General features: G+C 45.7%; 2 pseudogenes; one reads left to right on the top strand and one right to left on the bottom strand.

Moving 5' to 3' along the window:
- The first annotated feature begins 3,080 nt into the window (after positions 1-3,080).
- On the top strand, positions 3,081-5,221 carry LOC147983750 (uncharacterized; annotated as a pseudogene).
- A 1,433-nt stretch (positions 5,222-6,654) lies between these two features.
- Positions 6,655-7,863, bottom strand: LOC147983749 (uncharacterized; annotated as a pseudogene).
- Positions 7,864-15,216: the final 7,353 nt, after the last annotated feature.

Here is a 15,216-nt window from a genome sequence, read left to right as displayed (position 1 = left end):
CACCCATCTGCCTACCATGGGTGATGAAGGGGATACTATGGACTTGGAATAGATGCTCGGTAATATGTGTTAGGAATTAATTATTTGTAAAAAAATCCTGTGGATGATCTCCATGTTGTAATTAGGAGGCCATTAGCATATGGCTAACCAACGCGTCTCTCTACCGGTCTCCCCTCTTCTCCAAACGACACATCCGATGGATGCATCCCCTCAGGGGATATATAATGTAAATCATCATCAATCATACATTGTTTGTGTCTTTGCATTGCCCTTGCTGCTGCACCGTGCACCCCCGGGTTCTCCTCTCCCATGGCAGGGGCCAGCGAGTGACAACCGACCGACGGCATACCGGCTGGTGGCGCAAAGGATCCCAGAAATAAATGCCTCATAAATCGTCTTTTTATGAGCTTGTTTATTTCCACCCAGCAAGTTTCAGATGAGAGAACTTGGAATTTAAGTCTGAATCAGGTAGAAAAGAAACGAAAGGCAAGTTAGTACCTTTTAAGTTTGCTATACCTAACTTGAGGAAACAAGAGCTAATAGGCTACTAGTGAGAATAAGTGAAATATAAGAATTATCCTTGCGGTTCCAAGAAAGTCATTGCATAATGGCCACTGCTACAAATCATCCGGATGATGTTTGCAGAAAATCAACCTGTTCGGGAGTCGTCTGATGCAACCCGTCTTCCTCCTCTTACCAAGACAACCATGACGACCCCCCGACCTTGTCTCTTTGTAGCACCTCGTCGGCCCCTGGCTATGCTGCATCACAACACGGAGAACCACACCAGCGGCACCGACGATGCTCAATGGCAGCATAGGCGACCTCCATGATTCTCCATCGCAGCACTGGCTCTGCTCCTCACTAGCCACCTATGGAGCAGTCGTCGACGTTGTCAGCCACCGTATCCAGCACTGACAGAGCTCCAATGCAGCAACCGACAACTCCGGCGAAGCTCCAATGTAGCAACCGGTGACTCCGGCGAAGCTCCAATGCAACCCCGGCGGCTATGATGAAGCTCCAATTCAGCAACCGGTGACTCCGACGAAGCTGCAATGCAACCCCGGCGACTACGATGAAGCTCCAATGCAGCAACCGGTGACTCCAACGAAGCTCCAATGTAGCAACCGGTGACTCCGGCGAAGCTCCAATGCAACCCCGGCGACTACGATGAAGCTCCAATGCAGCAACCGGTGACTCCGGCGAAGCTCCAATGTAGCAACCGGTGACTCCAGCGAAGCTCCAATGCAACCCCTGCGGCTACCACGAAGCTCCAATGCAGCAACCAGCGACTCCGGCGAAGCTCCAATGCAGCAACGGGTGACTCTGGCGAAGCTCCAATGCAACCCCAGCGTCTCCGGCGAAGCTCCAATGTAGCAACCGGCGACTCCGGCGAAGCTCCAATGCAGCAACCGGCGACCCCGGTGACGTATAACCATGTTGATGCCAGCACCGACGGCGTGATGAACTCCACTGCAGCCGGAGTTGAGGGAGATGCCCCCGTCGCAACAACAGCGGCAGGGCTTGCAGCAGCCATGCCACGGGCTAGTAGTAGTGCGCGATGGCCAACTCCCTAATAGTGACAGGAGCGGCAGCGCGTAAGTTTTCAGTTTGCTGGCGACGGAGCTCTCGGGGGCAGAAGAAAACAGAAGGAAGGAATGGGTGGACGAGGATAGAGGTAAGGCAAAGAGGAAAGCAACGTGGGGGTTGGGCCCATAGGCACGTGTCACCCAATGGAGGCGGCTTAAGCTTAGCTGAAATCAGCCGGATGAATTGAAACGTTTTCCTTGCATAATCTGTCCTACCACAATAATGATATGGAATAAAGAGTCACTGAATTTGCAATGTGAAGAACCATCAGATGGAATTGGGAACCACCATAACAAGAAGATGATGATAATGACATGAGTTTTCTCCTCTGTTACTTAAAACTTTTAATTTCCTTTGTTTCTGTCCACATTATGGAGGTCATTCCTCCGAGTTACGGACACATTTGTTTTTGTTGTGGCAAGTCCACTTGGAACAGAGAGACTGATAATCCTAGACTTATAGATTGCAACAAACGAACGATTTACAGGCCACTTAGGGATAATTAACCCCCGATGAATTTCATGGGGGTTGGGTCCTTTCTCTATCATTACTCGAGAGAGACAATACAGTCTCCTACTCGAATTATCTAGATCTACTTTGCACTCAGTCCTACAGATCACTACCGTCGCCACTACCCTCATCGTGTTCTATAGTTTTCTTGCGTTACTATTAACAATACCTTTTCATAATAGAGGGCATTATGGTCTTTTTTTAAAGTATGCTCACGTGAGGACACAAATACGCTGGGCGCAAGGCCACTTGTTTTTAAAAGCAAGTCATAAAAATCCTCCGGAGCTAGTTGGTGGGAGGAATCGAACTCCTGATCTCATCTCCCACATTACATTTCTTTTCCACTGAACTACGCTCTGGCTGGGATAAGCAGTTGGTGCAGCAAACCTTCAACACTGAAGATGCTGAGATAATCCTACAAATTCCAATCCAGGAGCACACTAGTGATTTCATCGCTTGGCATTATGACAAGAAAGGGTTATTTTCGGTGAAATCAGCTTATAAGGTGGCTTTGGACTGTGCAGAACAAGAATCGTCTCGGGGACAGGCATCTAGTACATCGAGTAATAATGAAGGTACAAATTTCAACTAGGGAAAACTTTGGGCCCTCCCCCTGCCAGGTAAGATCCTGCACTTCTTATAGGCACCTAGTTGTTACCACTAGTGCACTGCCGTTGTCCCAACCCCGTTTAGGGGTCTGTAACACCTTGTAAATCCTTCTCGATCTAATATATCGACACGCAAGTCTTTTGCGTGTTCGCAAAAAAAAGAATGAAACTAAAGCAAAGGGGTTTGGAAGTGGATACACGATGCTCAGTTTGCTTTAGATTTGATGAGGATGGAGGGCATTGCTTCCTGAAATGCAAATTTGTGAAAAAGATTTGGGGTTTATCCCAAATGGAACCTATCAGGCTGAATTTGTTGTTGTGCACAAATCCTCTATGTCTACTGGAAGAAGTGTTTCGGCTGAATGAGGAGGAATGTATGAAAGTGTGTATCTTACTTTGGTTAGTTTGGCATCAAAGAAACAAAGCCAATGCTGGACATAAAATCAAATGCCCAGATGACATATTATCTTCTATTAATTACCATACTTATGAATATAGGAACCTGAAGCAGCGGAGGATGATCCCAAAGCAGACAAATATCCAAAAGTGGACTCCTCCACCAGGTGAGTTTTTGAAAGTAAATACTGATGGTGCATTTCACAAAGGAACGCATGCTGGAGGATGGGGGTTTACTGTAAGAGATGAGTATGGTATACTTTTAGCTGTAGGTGCAGGATGTTAGGAATGAGCAACTAAGCTTTACTGAGGGCCAAAGGCCATTACATATACATGTGTGTCGAAGTGCAGAAAACCCCTTATATAATGGGGATATACCGAAAAGGGACTATACACATCTAACACCCCCTTCAAACTCATGGTGGATCAACAACACTGAGTTTGGAGAGGAAAAAGGTATGCTGCGCTCGAGTCTGTGCCTTCATGAAGAAGTCAGCCAACTGTAACTCAGCGGGCACATAGTGAAGAGCGAGAGTCTGATCTTGCACAGCAGCACGCACAAAATGGGCATCCACACCGATGTGCTTGGTGAGCTCATGCTTCACCGGGCCACGCGCAATACTGATAGCACTAGTACTGTCTGACAATAAGGGAGTCGAGGGAGTAGCATACACACCAAAATCCTCATGTAACCACCATAACTAGATTGCCTCAGCCGTCAACATAGCCATGGCCCGCAACTCAGCCTCTGTACTCGAGCGAGAAACTGCAGTCTATTTCTTTGTCTTCCAAGCAATAAGAGAGCCACCAAGAAAGACACAGTAAGAAGACAACGAGCATCAATCAGAGGGATTACTAGCCCAGGTAGCATCAGAGTAGGCCTGGAGCTCAAGAGAACTGGAGCGAGGAAAGAAAAGGCGCTGAGAGATCGTGCCATGAAGATATCGTAGAACACGGAGAAGTTGACTATAGTGGACAGAGGTGGGGGCTGAAACAAACTGACTCGGGATGTGGACAGGATAGGAGATGTCAGGACGCATAACAGCAATATAGACAAGACTGCCAACAAGGTGACGATAGCAAGTGGGATTAGGAAGAGGGTCACCATCAGAGGCACGAAGTTGAACGTTGAGCTCCATAGGAGTCACAATAGTGCGCTCATCACCGAGAGCAGCGCGAGCAAGAAGATCTTGACTATATTTTTCTTGGAAGATGTAGAAGCCATCAGAGGTCGAGGAGATCTCAATCCCAAGAAAATAGCGAAGTGGACCAAGATCAGTCATGAGAAACTGGCCGTGAAGGCGAGCCTTAACAAAGGCAATGTACTTAGAGTCGTCACCAGTGATGATCATGTCATCAACATAGAGAAGGAGAAGAGTCCGACCACGAGGAGACGTGTGAACAAACAATGCGGGATCATGATCACTGGGCAAGAAACCAGCGGCAGTCACCATTGAGGCGAAGCGCTCAAACCAGGCACGAGGGGCCTTTTTAAGACCATAGAGGGAGTGCCGAAGTCTACAGACCATACCATCAGGGGCATAGTACCCCGGTGGTGGCAGCATATAAACCTCCTCATGCAACTCGCCATTGAGAAAGGCGTTCTGGACATCAAGTTGAGAGATAGACCAATGACGAACAGAAGCCACAACAAGGAGAGTGCGGACAGTGGTCATGTGGGCCATAGGAGCGAAAGTCTCATCATAATCGCGTCCCTGCTCCTGCTGAAAACCACGGGCCACAAGACGAGCTTTGTAGCTCTCAAGAGAACCATCAGAGCGAATCTTAATCTTGTGGACCCACTTGCGGGTGATGGGACGAACACCGGAAGGGAGAGGAACCAAATCACATGTGCCTGAGCGCTCAAGGGCAGCAAGCTCTTCGGCCATCGCAAGTTGCCATTCAGGCTGAGTCATGGCAGTCCGATAGGAAGTGGGCTCAGCAAGAACAGAGATACCGTACCGATCAGGAGAGTAGCGATCAGGCGGGGGGCGAGGCCGAGCACGGAGGTTATGAATCGGGGGAGGCGTGAAAGAAGGAGCACCAGAGGTGGAAGGCACGTTAGGAGAATCATCCTCAGAACGAGGGCAACAGGTATAGTGGAGAGGAAACGGTGAGAGAGGGCGACGGACGGGAGATGATGGTGGAGATGTGGAGGAGGAGGATGGGGAAGATGGTGTCGGTGATGAAGAAGAAGGAATGAGAGGTGCAGGAGGAGGAAAGTGAAACATGAGGCACATAGCGGGGTGTATCTGGGAGAAGAAGAAAGGAAATATCGTCCACAGAGAAGCTCAAGGAAGAAGGACGGGGGTAGTAAGAGCGAGACTCATCAAAAGTCACATCACGCGAGATGCGAAAACGACGACCAACATGATCCCAACAGCGATAGCCCTTGTGCTCATCACTGTAGCCAAGGAAGACACACTCAACCGACTGAGCAGTCAGTTTGGTGCGGTCTCGTGGGGCAAGAAGGACATAGCACACACATCCAAACATACGAAGGGCTGAGTAGTCAGGAGAACGACCAGTGAGACACTCCATAGGAATACCACCCTGTAAAGTAGTCGATGGCTGAATGTTGATGAGATAGGTGGATGCAGAAACAGCCTCAGCCCAAAAGTGAGGCGGAAGAGAAGCGGCAATCGTCAGCGCACGAGCCGTCTCAAGTAGATGACGATGCTTACGTTCCGCAACGCCATTCTGAGCATGAGCACCAGGACACGAGAACTGGGCAAGAGTACCCTATTCCGCAAGAAAACCACGCAACAACTGGGAGATAAACTCACCGGCGGAGTCAGCACGAAAGGTATGAATGGGCGTGGAAAACTGGGTGTGAACCATGGCAGCAAAACGTTTGTATATAGAGAGAACCTCGCTACGAGATTTCATGAAGTAGAGCCAAGTGTAGCGAGAGAAATCATCAATAAACAAGATATAGTAGCGATGACCACCTTCCGAATCAAAGGGAGCAGGACCCCAAACATCAGAATGAACTAAGTCAAAAGGACGCTGAGATACCGACTCACTGGTAGGGTAAGGCAACTGGGTCTGTTTGCCAAGTCTGCAACCATTACAATGCAAAGAAACATCTCCAGATACAGACCCTAAGAGGCCCTGACGAACTAAAGAAGACAAGCGAGAGCCACAGAGGTGACCAAGGCGATGATGCCACTGTTGGAAGGACGCAGATGAAGAGGCAGCAAGAGCATGGGAACTGGCAGGAGTGGTGGCAGCGGAAGGAACACGAAGCCAGTCAACCTCCCAAAGGCCCTCTAACTCACGGCGCCGGGGGCCAACACCAACCAAAGCCTTGGTGCGACGATCCTGAATGGAGCAAGAGTCGGTATCAAGAATGACACGACAACCAGAATCAGTAAGTTGGGCAGCGGAAAACAGTTTCATGGTAAGGCGAGGAACATGTGAAACATTAGAAACAAAAAAAGATGGAGTGGAAAGAAGACCACGACTAGCAACAGGAAGAGGTGTGCCTTCGGCGGTAAGGACATTAACATGCGAATCAAGAGGTCGAAGAGAAGACAACACAGAAGAATCAGAAGACATATGGAAGGAGGCTCCAGAATCCAAAACCCATGAAGATGTACTTGACTGTGTAGATGCCTGCGATGGTGGAGAAGTGGATGCAGTCACAGCAGCAGTTGAACCAGTCGACCAAGAGCCTGAGGAAGCCAAGAGGCGTTTGAGCCTCACAATGTCCTGGTCAGTGAGTGACGGAGTCGAGGAAGATTCAGGAGTCCCACTGGAAGAGGAGCGTCGCTGGTCTCGCTTCTTCTCATGGCAATCAGACTTTGGGTGACCTGGCCGAGAGCAGTATCCACAGAAGGTGTCACGGCGTGACCGACCCCTCTCAGTATAGGCAGGGTGACCCCCCTGAAGGTGTGGGGAGGAGCGGTGGAGCGGTGAGCCGAGCAGATGACACAGGGGCCCGAGCAGCCAACATAGACGGGACCAGTAGCAAACCAGCAGAGCGAAGGTGGGTCTCCTCAGCACGAAGCTCGGCAAGCACCTCCGAGATTGGAACACGACCATGAGCAAGCAAGTGAGCACGTCTGGGCTCAAACTCAGAGCGGAGACGAGATAAGAATTCATGGACCCGCTGAAACTCCAGATCAGATCGAGTAGTCTGACAGCAACGACAAGTGCCACACACAACTGTCTGAAGATAGTCAAGCTGACGCCAGATGGCAGAGCACTGTGAATAGAACTCATCAACAGAGGAGTCACCCTGCTGGAGTGCGTGCTCCTGACGCACCACAGATAGATAGAGAGCATCACCAGAGGGCTGATAGCGCTGACAGAGATAAGTACACATCGCTGCAACTGTGCCAAGTCCCATGAACTTCGAAGCAAACTGAGGGAGGACACTCATAGTGAGAACAGCAGCAGCGCGAGCATCATCATTGCACCACTGAGTGTAAGCTGACAGATCATCCCGGTACACAGAGAGAGCATCGAAATAATCGGATACCTGTTGATCATAAACATCAACCACATCATCATCCAGAGCCTTGGCAGCATCCCGGTCAGCCTGAGAAGCATCAGCAGCAAGGACCGGCGGCACTGGTGGGATTGGGGCCACTGGCGCAACCGGGCATGGCGGACAGGGGACCTCGCCAGAAAGAACACCCCACAGAAGAAGGCCACGCATATGAATGCGCATGAAGCCCACAAACTCAGCATAGTTGGTGCCATCGAAGATCACCGAGCACCGAGAGACAGCGACATAGCCCGAAGACGACATGGGAAAGTCTCCTTTCTGCTCTCTCTTTTTTTGGTCAACGAATCCTCAGCTCGATCTGGATCGAGGGAACCGCTCGAACCAAAGAGCGAACGAGATCGAGAGAATCCCTCCCGCAGCCAGGGAGGCAGGACGTAGAGGGAGTCGGAGGAGAGCCGGGGCCGGGCCGCACCAAGGAGGACGGGGCCGCAGCCGGACCGGGCGGCGGCTGAAGGGGCACTGGGCGGGGGCGGCAGCGGACCAGACGGCGGCGGCAGACCCGGCAGCGGCTGGGGGACGCCGGGCGGGGGCGGCAGCGGACCGGGCAGCGGCGGCTGACCCGGCAGCGGCTGTGGCCGGACAAGGCTGCAGCGGCGGCGACCGGACAAGGCTGGGGACGCGGCGGCCGAACGGGGCTGGGACGAGGCAGCCCGGGCAGTAGCCGGACCAGCTTAAGCGCAGTTGGAAAGGAAGCGGGCAGCAGCACGGCCGGAGGCTAGGGATGGAGGCTAGCAGCGGCAACGACGAGGGTGGAGCACGCACGGAGTTGCATCGTGCGAGAGAGGGAGAGAAACCTAAGCATCTGATACCATGTTAGGAATGAGCAACTAAGCTTTACTGAGGGTCAAAGGCCATTACATATACATGTGTGTCAAAGTGCAGAAAACCCCTTATATAATGAAGATATATCAAAAAAGGACTGTACACATCTAACACATGAAATCTGGAACACGTCTCGGATACCCTTCATGCTGAAGCACTAGCACTATAAATGCGCTCAATGCAACAGCCAAGATGGGTTTCAACCAAGTCATCTTCGAAATGGATTCCACAGTGCTGAAGCAAGCAATTTCAAGTTAGGACTATGACCTAGCACCACTCGGAGCCTTGTTCCAAGTGATAAAATTTCAACTGAGGGCCGCTTTTGAGAATGTAAAACTTTATGTATGCCCTAGGTCTTGTAACAATGCAGCACATGTCTTAGCAGCACATGGAGCTAGCTTAGGAGATGGCATGTACGAAATCTGGTTAGGCCAGTTTCCTGAACTTGTAATGAACTCTGTAGCTGGGGATTTAACCAGCAGGTCTCTGTAATGGAATAGCAATTGTTCCCTTCAAAAACTACGCTCTGGCTGGTGATATTGGTAAGCAAAAAATATATAAGGTACCTCTAAGGAATCAGGTAGCATTGACTAGCCCAATACCATATGACTAGGTCGCTTATGTCTGTTCGATTAAAAGGAACCTGCTGGTCTTTCTCATGGTAGTTTCCTATGAATCTGCTTCGAAGAATTAATTGGTCCCGTCTAATGTGCTTCCTAGAATTAATTGGTCCCAAAAATTACGATTGGTTGGAATGGAACGTGGGTCTATCTTTATTTCCATGTAATTCTATTTCTCAAACTAATCAGACCCACAAATCAAGCGACGACTTATTCTCTCTTTTGTACTGGATGAAATTTTGTTTCTCTTCCTACTAAAGTTAGCTTCACGTACATGTTAAATTTGCTTCAATCGAATAAAGTTTTACGTCCAATGTAACAATTTGTTTTTATTATTTATTTAGAAACAAAATATTGTTTCAATTTTCTATTATTTTCCTTCAAGAAGCATATTTTGCTTCGGGTGTTACTTGACGTCGATAATACCGACACCACTGAACTTTGCTTCGATATAATGTATTTAGTTTGATAGAAAATATGCTTCCCTGATATTCATAAACTTGCTTTAGTTACACTGCTTTCATATATGCTTTTGGCATTCGCTCCATGTCCATATAATGCGAAATAGCGACAATTTCTATTTTCATGTCAATTCATTATCTTTTTTGAACTTTATTTTTCTTTTGAAACCTTTTTAAAATTTTGAAATATTGTTTCAAATAAAAAAAAATGTTCTTGTCGATTCCAATGTGTGAAAAAAGAAATATTGGTGCTGTCCACGGTGATGCCAATGTTCTTATTGATGCCAATGTTCTTGGTGATGTCCATGGTGATGCCAATATATGAAAAAAGTTTGGGGTCATTTGTTGGAGTTAAAAAAAGTCATTCGCCCCCTCCGGTAGTCACGAACGGTGCTGATTGCACATGTGCTATATGGTGGCATGTATGAAATGGCACCAAACTTTGCCACCATGTGGGAATGCCCAATGTAGGCCCCCATGCAAGATTTGAACGAATTCAGAAACCAAGCGAACGTTACATCACGTCCGGCCAGTGTTTTATGGGGTTTTCACCGGAAAAATCATAGAAAATGCATCGAGTATCGAAAATCGATGAAAATTGGAATGCATGTGGTCCATGGTGATGCCAATGTGTGAAAAAAGTTTGGAGACATTTGGTGGAGTTGAAAAAAATGTCCTTCGTACTCCCCCTTCGGCAGACCCGAATGGTACTGGTTGCACATGTGCTAAATTGTGGCATGGATTAAATGACACGAAACTTTGCAACCATGTGGAAATGCCCAATGTAGGCCCCCACACAAGATTTGAACGAATTCGGATACCAAACAGATGTTGTGACACGTCCGGCCAGTGTTTTAGGATTTTTTTTCACCAGGAATATCATAGGAAATGCATTGAGTGTCGGAAATTGATGAAAATTGGCATGCATGTTGTCCTAGGTGATTCCAATGTGAGAAAAAAGTTTGGGGTAATTTGGTGGAGTTGAAAAAAAGTCCTCCGGACTGCTCCTCCGGCAGACCTGAACGATGCTGGTTGAACATGTGCTATGTGGTGACATGCATGAAATGACATTAAACTTTGTCATCATGTGGGAATGCCCAATGTAGTCCCCCACACAATATTTGAACAAATTCAGACACGGACGAACGTTGTGTCACGTCCCGCCAGTTTTTTTAGGATTTTTCACTGAAAAAAATCATAGGAAATGCATCGAGTGTCGGAAATCGATGAAAAATGGCATGCATGCTGTCCATGGCGATGCCAATGTGTGAAAAATTTGAGGTCATTTGCTGGAATTGAAAAACAAACGTCCTTCGGACTCCCCTACGGCAGACCCAAATGGTGCTGGTTGCACATGTGCTATGTGGTGGCATGCATGAAATGACACCAAACTTTGCCACCATGTGAAAATGCACAATGTAGGCCCCCACGCAAGATTTGAACAAATTCGGACAAAAAACAAACGTTGCGTCACGTCCGGCCAGTGTTTTGGGGTTTTTTCACCTGGAAAATCATAGAAAATGCATCAAGTGTCGGAAATCAATGAAAATTGGTATGCATGTTATACATGGTGATGCTAATGTGTGAAAAAGCTTGGGGTCATTTGGTGGAGTTGAAAATAAACGTCCTTCGGACTCCCCCTATGGCAGACCCGAACGGTGCTGGTTGCACATGTGGTATGTGGTGGCATGAATGAAATGACACCAAACTTTGCCTCCATGTGGTAATGCCCAATGTACCCCCCACACAAGATTTGAATGAATTCGGATACCAAATGAACGTTATGTCACGTCGAGCCAGTGTTTTAGGATTTTCACCAGGAAAATAATAGGAAATGTATCGAGTGTCAGAAATCGATGAAAATTGGAATGCATGATGTCCATGGTGATGCCAATGTCTTAAAAAAGTCTGGGTCATTTGGTGGAGTTAAAAAAACATCCTTCAGACTCCTCCTCCAACAGACCCGAACGGTGCTGGTTGCACATGTGCTATGTGGTGGCATGCATGAAATGACATCAAACTTTTCCACCATGTGGGAAGGTCCAATGAACGAACATTGCATCACGTCCGACCAGTGTTTTAGGGTTTTTTCACCGGGAAGATCATAGGAAATGCATCAAGTGTAAGAAATCGATGAAAATTAGTATGCATGTTGTCCATGGTGATGCTAATGTGTGCAAAAAGTTTGGGGTAAATTGGTGGAGCTGGAAAAAAAGTCCTTTGGACTCACCCTGCGGCAGACCCGAGCATTTTTCAAAAAAGAAAAAGAACAAAAATGGAAAATGAAAAACAAGAAGAACGAAAAAGAAACAAAAAAGAACAATAAACAGGTCACTGATTTATATATTTTCATTTTCATTTTTATATTTAATAGATGGTCAGAAATTTCAAAAGTTTTCAATTTTTTTATGTGAGTATGTTTCTCTTTAAACGAACAATAAACGAACATTTTTTGTTTAAACAAATATTTTTTCTATTTAAGATATATTTTTTATATTTAATTATATTGATGTGAGCATTTTTCTATTTGCACGAACAATTTTTTACATGTCCGTACAATTTTTTAAAATGCGAATATTTGTACGTTGTGAACAAAATTTTAAAAAGTGAACATTTTTACGATTTTTTAAAACAAACTGTAAGTGTGAGCATTTTTGGAAAAAGAAAAAAGAAAAAAATAAAAAAGAAATGAAAAAGTAAAAAAGAAAAAAGAAATAGAAAAAATGAATACTGATATACCGGTTCAATAATGGGCCAGCCCAGCCGCTAACTGAGTAGAAAAATACAAAAAAAGAAGTAAATAGACACCAGCATTAGGATGTTCTAGTTGGTTAGTGTGCTTCTCCTTACACCTAGAGGTCTAGATTTCAACTCATGCTGGCGCGCTATTTTTTATAGTTTGATTAAAAATTGTGTATGATACCTCATATGTGTCACATGTACTGATAGGTATACAATTTGGTTTTTTTTACCTGGAAGACTGCAAGGCTTACACCCCACAGCATTTTATTAGAAAGAAAAACAAGGTACAAATACATGATTCCTCAAGAGGAGGAACAAAGAAATAGAAAAACTATACAAGAAAGGCTAAAGAAATCTAATAAAAGAAAGGAGAGGCACTAAAATCTATTACTAGGAAAGAAAGAAGATACAAATAAGAAGGGCCTCAAGGGGGCAAGAAATCAATCCATTTGAGTAGAGCTTCCTTGTATCTGGTCTTGATCCGGTGTGAAAGAAGAGTAATATCATGGATAAACCCATTTCTCCACTGCCTAAAAGTTGGTTTGACCTGCCTAAAAGCCCTGTCATTCCGAACTTTCCAAATATTCCACCATGCAAGAAATACCACCTCTGAGAAGAAAGGCTTATTAAACTCCCTCCTGGCATGTAAGGTAATTTGCACCATAGCGTTGCTGTCCAACCAGGAAACCTGCAGATAGTTCCATATTCTCATACTAAAGTTACATTGGAAGAACAGATGGTTCCTATCCTCAAGTACTCCAGTCGGGCATAGGACACAACTAGGTCCATCATCAATTTTCCAATGGCGTCATTGAATCATATCCTTGGTGTTAATTCTGTCCATAATTACCAGCCAGGCAAACATTTTAATTGTCATGGTACATCAACTCTTCCAAACCCAGCTCAGAATAGGATTGGCAGAAACAGGCTGATGGGCAAAATCATAGTACATTTTTGCTGAGTACTCTGCCTTTTTTCCATGCCTCCAATTCCATTTATCATTACAATCATTGTCCAAGAAGGTCATATCTAACAAGCTTGATAACTGATTGAACTCCCTAAAAGCCAGTTCAGACAATGGTAAGGAAAACATTTTCTGCAAATTTCCTGTCTGTACCACTTCCATGACAGAGAGGTTCTTCTGTAGGCAAAATGAGAAAAGCCTTGGAAACCTTTCTTGCAGAGGAATGCAAGACTGGTCAATTTCCCAATGATCAGACCAAAATAACACAGAATCCCCTCTTCCAACAGAGACAGAGGTAACAGCCCTAAACTTGTCCATTAATTTGCAAATGTCCCTCCACCAGAAAGATCCACATAGAGTAGTGTCATGAGGAATTCTCTGAAAGTAGTATGAGTCCCACACCAAACGTACCCATGGCACATCTGCTTTATTATAGAATTTATTCAGGTACTTAAGAAGCAGTGCATCATTCTATAGTCCCAGATTCAAAATTCCAAGGCCCCCTTCATCATAGGCTTGCAGACAAGGGGCCAAGCACCAAAGAGTGCCCCTTCTCTTGACCATATTTCCTCCAGAGGCACTGTCTCTGAATCCTTTCTAATTGCTTTAGAATTCCTTGTGGCAACTATAGACTAGAAAGGAAGAAAACAGGCAGTGAAGATATCACTGAATTTACCAGTTGCAACCTACTACCTTGTGGTAAGAACCAAGAGCTAGCAGTTAGCCTTCTTTCCATGCAGTCCACCAAAGGTAGCAAATCTACAATTTTGGGCCGAGTGGTTCCAACAGGAAGTCCCAAATAAGTGAAGGGCATTGAACCTAGCTGGCAACCAAACAGAGCAGCAAGTGCAGTAGCAACAGAGGAGTCCACATTGATTGGGTACATTGAAGATTTATGGAAGTTAATTTGAAGTCCAGTTGCCAAAGAAAAGGATTTCAACACTGTTTTGAGGACCTCCAACTGAGCTGAGTCAGCATTCACAAATAGTAAAGTGTCATTAGCATACTGCACCATTGGATAATCAGGATCGTGTGTTGGCAATGGCAAGGTTAGCAGACCCTTACACAAAAGATCATTGATCATAGTCTGCAAACGATCAGCAGCAATCACAAAAAGCAAAGGAGAGATAGGGTCTCCCTGCTTTACACCACATTTGCACTTGAAATGTTTTCCAGGTACACCATTTAACAGGATAGATGAAGTTGCAGAAGATAGTAGTTGTTGAACCCAGGTGATCCATTTGCTATCAAAACCTTTTGCCACAAGAATTTTCAAAATTGCCTCATGCTGAATAGAGTCAAAAGCTTTTTCAAAGTCCAACTTGAGCAGTATGATTGGCTTCTTTGAATGGTTGCATTGATGAATATACTCAAAAGTCCAAGCAATACAATCTTGAATTGTTCTTGATTTAATGAAGCCATACTGATTCTTATGAACACAGTTGATGATTTCATCTTGAAACCTGTTAGCTGCAAATTTAGTCAAAAATTTCAGTCCCACACTTGTCAAGGAGATTGGCCTAAAATCTCCTACACCCTCAGGTGTTTGCTTTTTTGGGATTAAAGTAATGAAAGTTTCATTGAGATTTTCCAAAAGAGCAGTGCCTGCATGAAATTCATTCACCAGCCTAATGAAATCACTGGAAATGATAGACCAACATTTCTTTATGAGAAGGCCATTAAAACCATCTGGCCCTGGTGCCTTATCAATGGGCATTTCTTTTATGACCTTTTCAATTTCTTGTAGCTGAAAAGGTTTTGTGAGCACTAATGACCCACAAGTATAGGGGATCTATCGTAGTCCTTTCGATAAGTAAGAGTGTCGAACCCAACGAGGAGCAGAAGGAAATGATAAACGGTTTTCAGCAAGGTATTCTCTGCAAGTACTGAAATAAGTGGTAACAAATAGTTTTGTGATAGGATAATTTGTAACGAGCAACAAGTAACAAAAGTAAATAAAGTGCAGCAAGGTGGCCCAATCCTTTTT

This window comes from Triticum urartu, chromosome 2A (assembly GCF_056163025.1).
Source record: "Triticum urartu cultivar PI428250 chromosome 2A, HENAU_Tu73, whole genome shotgun sequence".
Lineage (NCBI taxonomy): Eukaryota > Viridiplantae > Streptophyta > Magnoliopsida > Poales > Poaceae > Triticum > Triticum urartu.
This window is presented reverse-complemented; position numbering and strand designations above follow the sequence as displayed.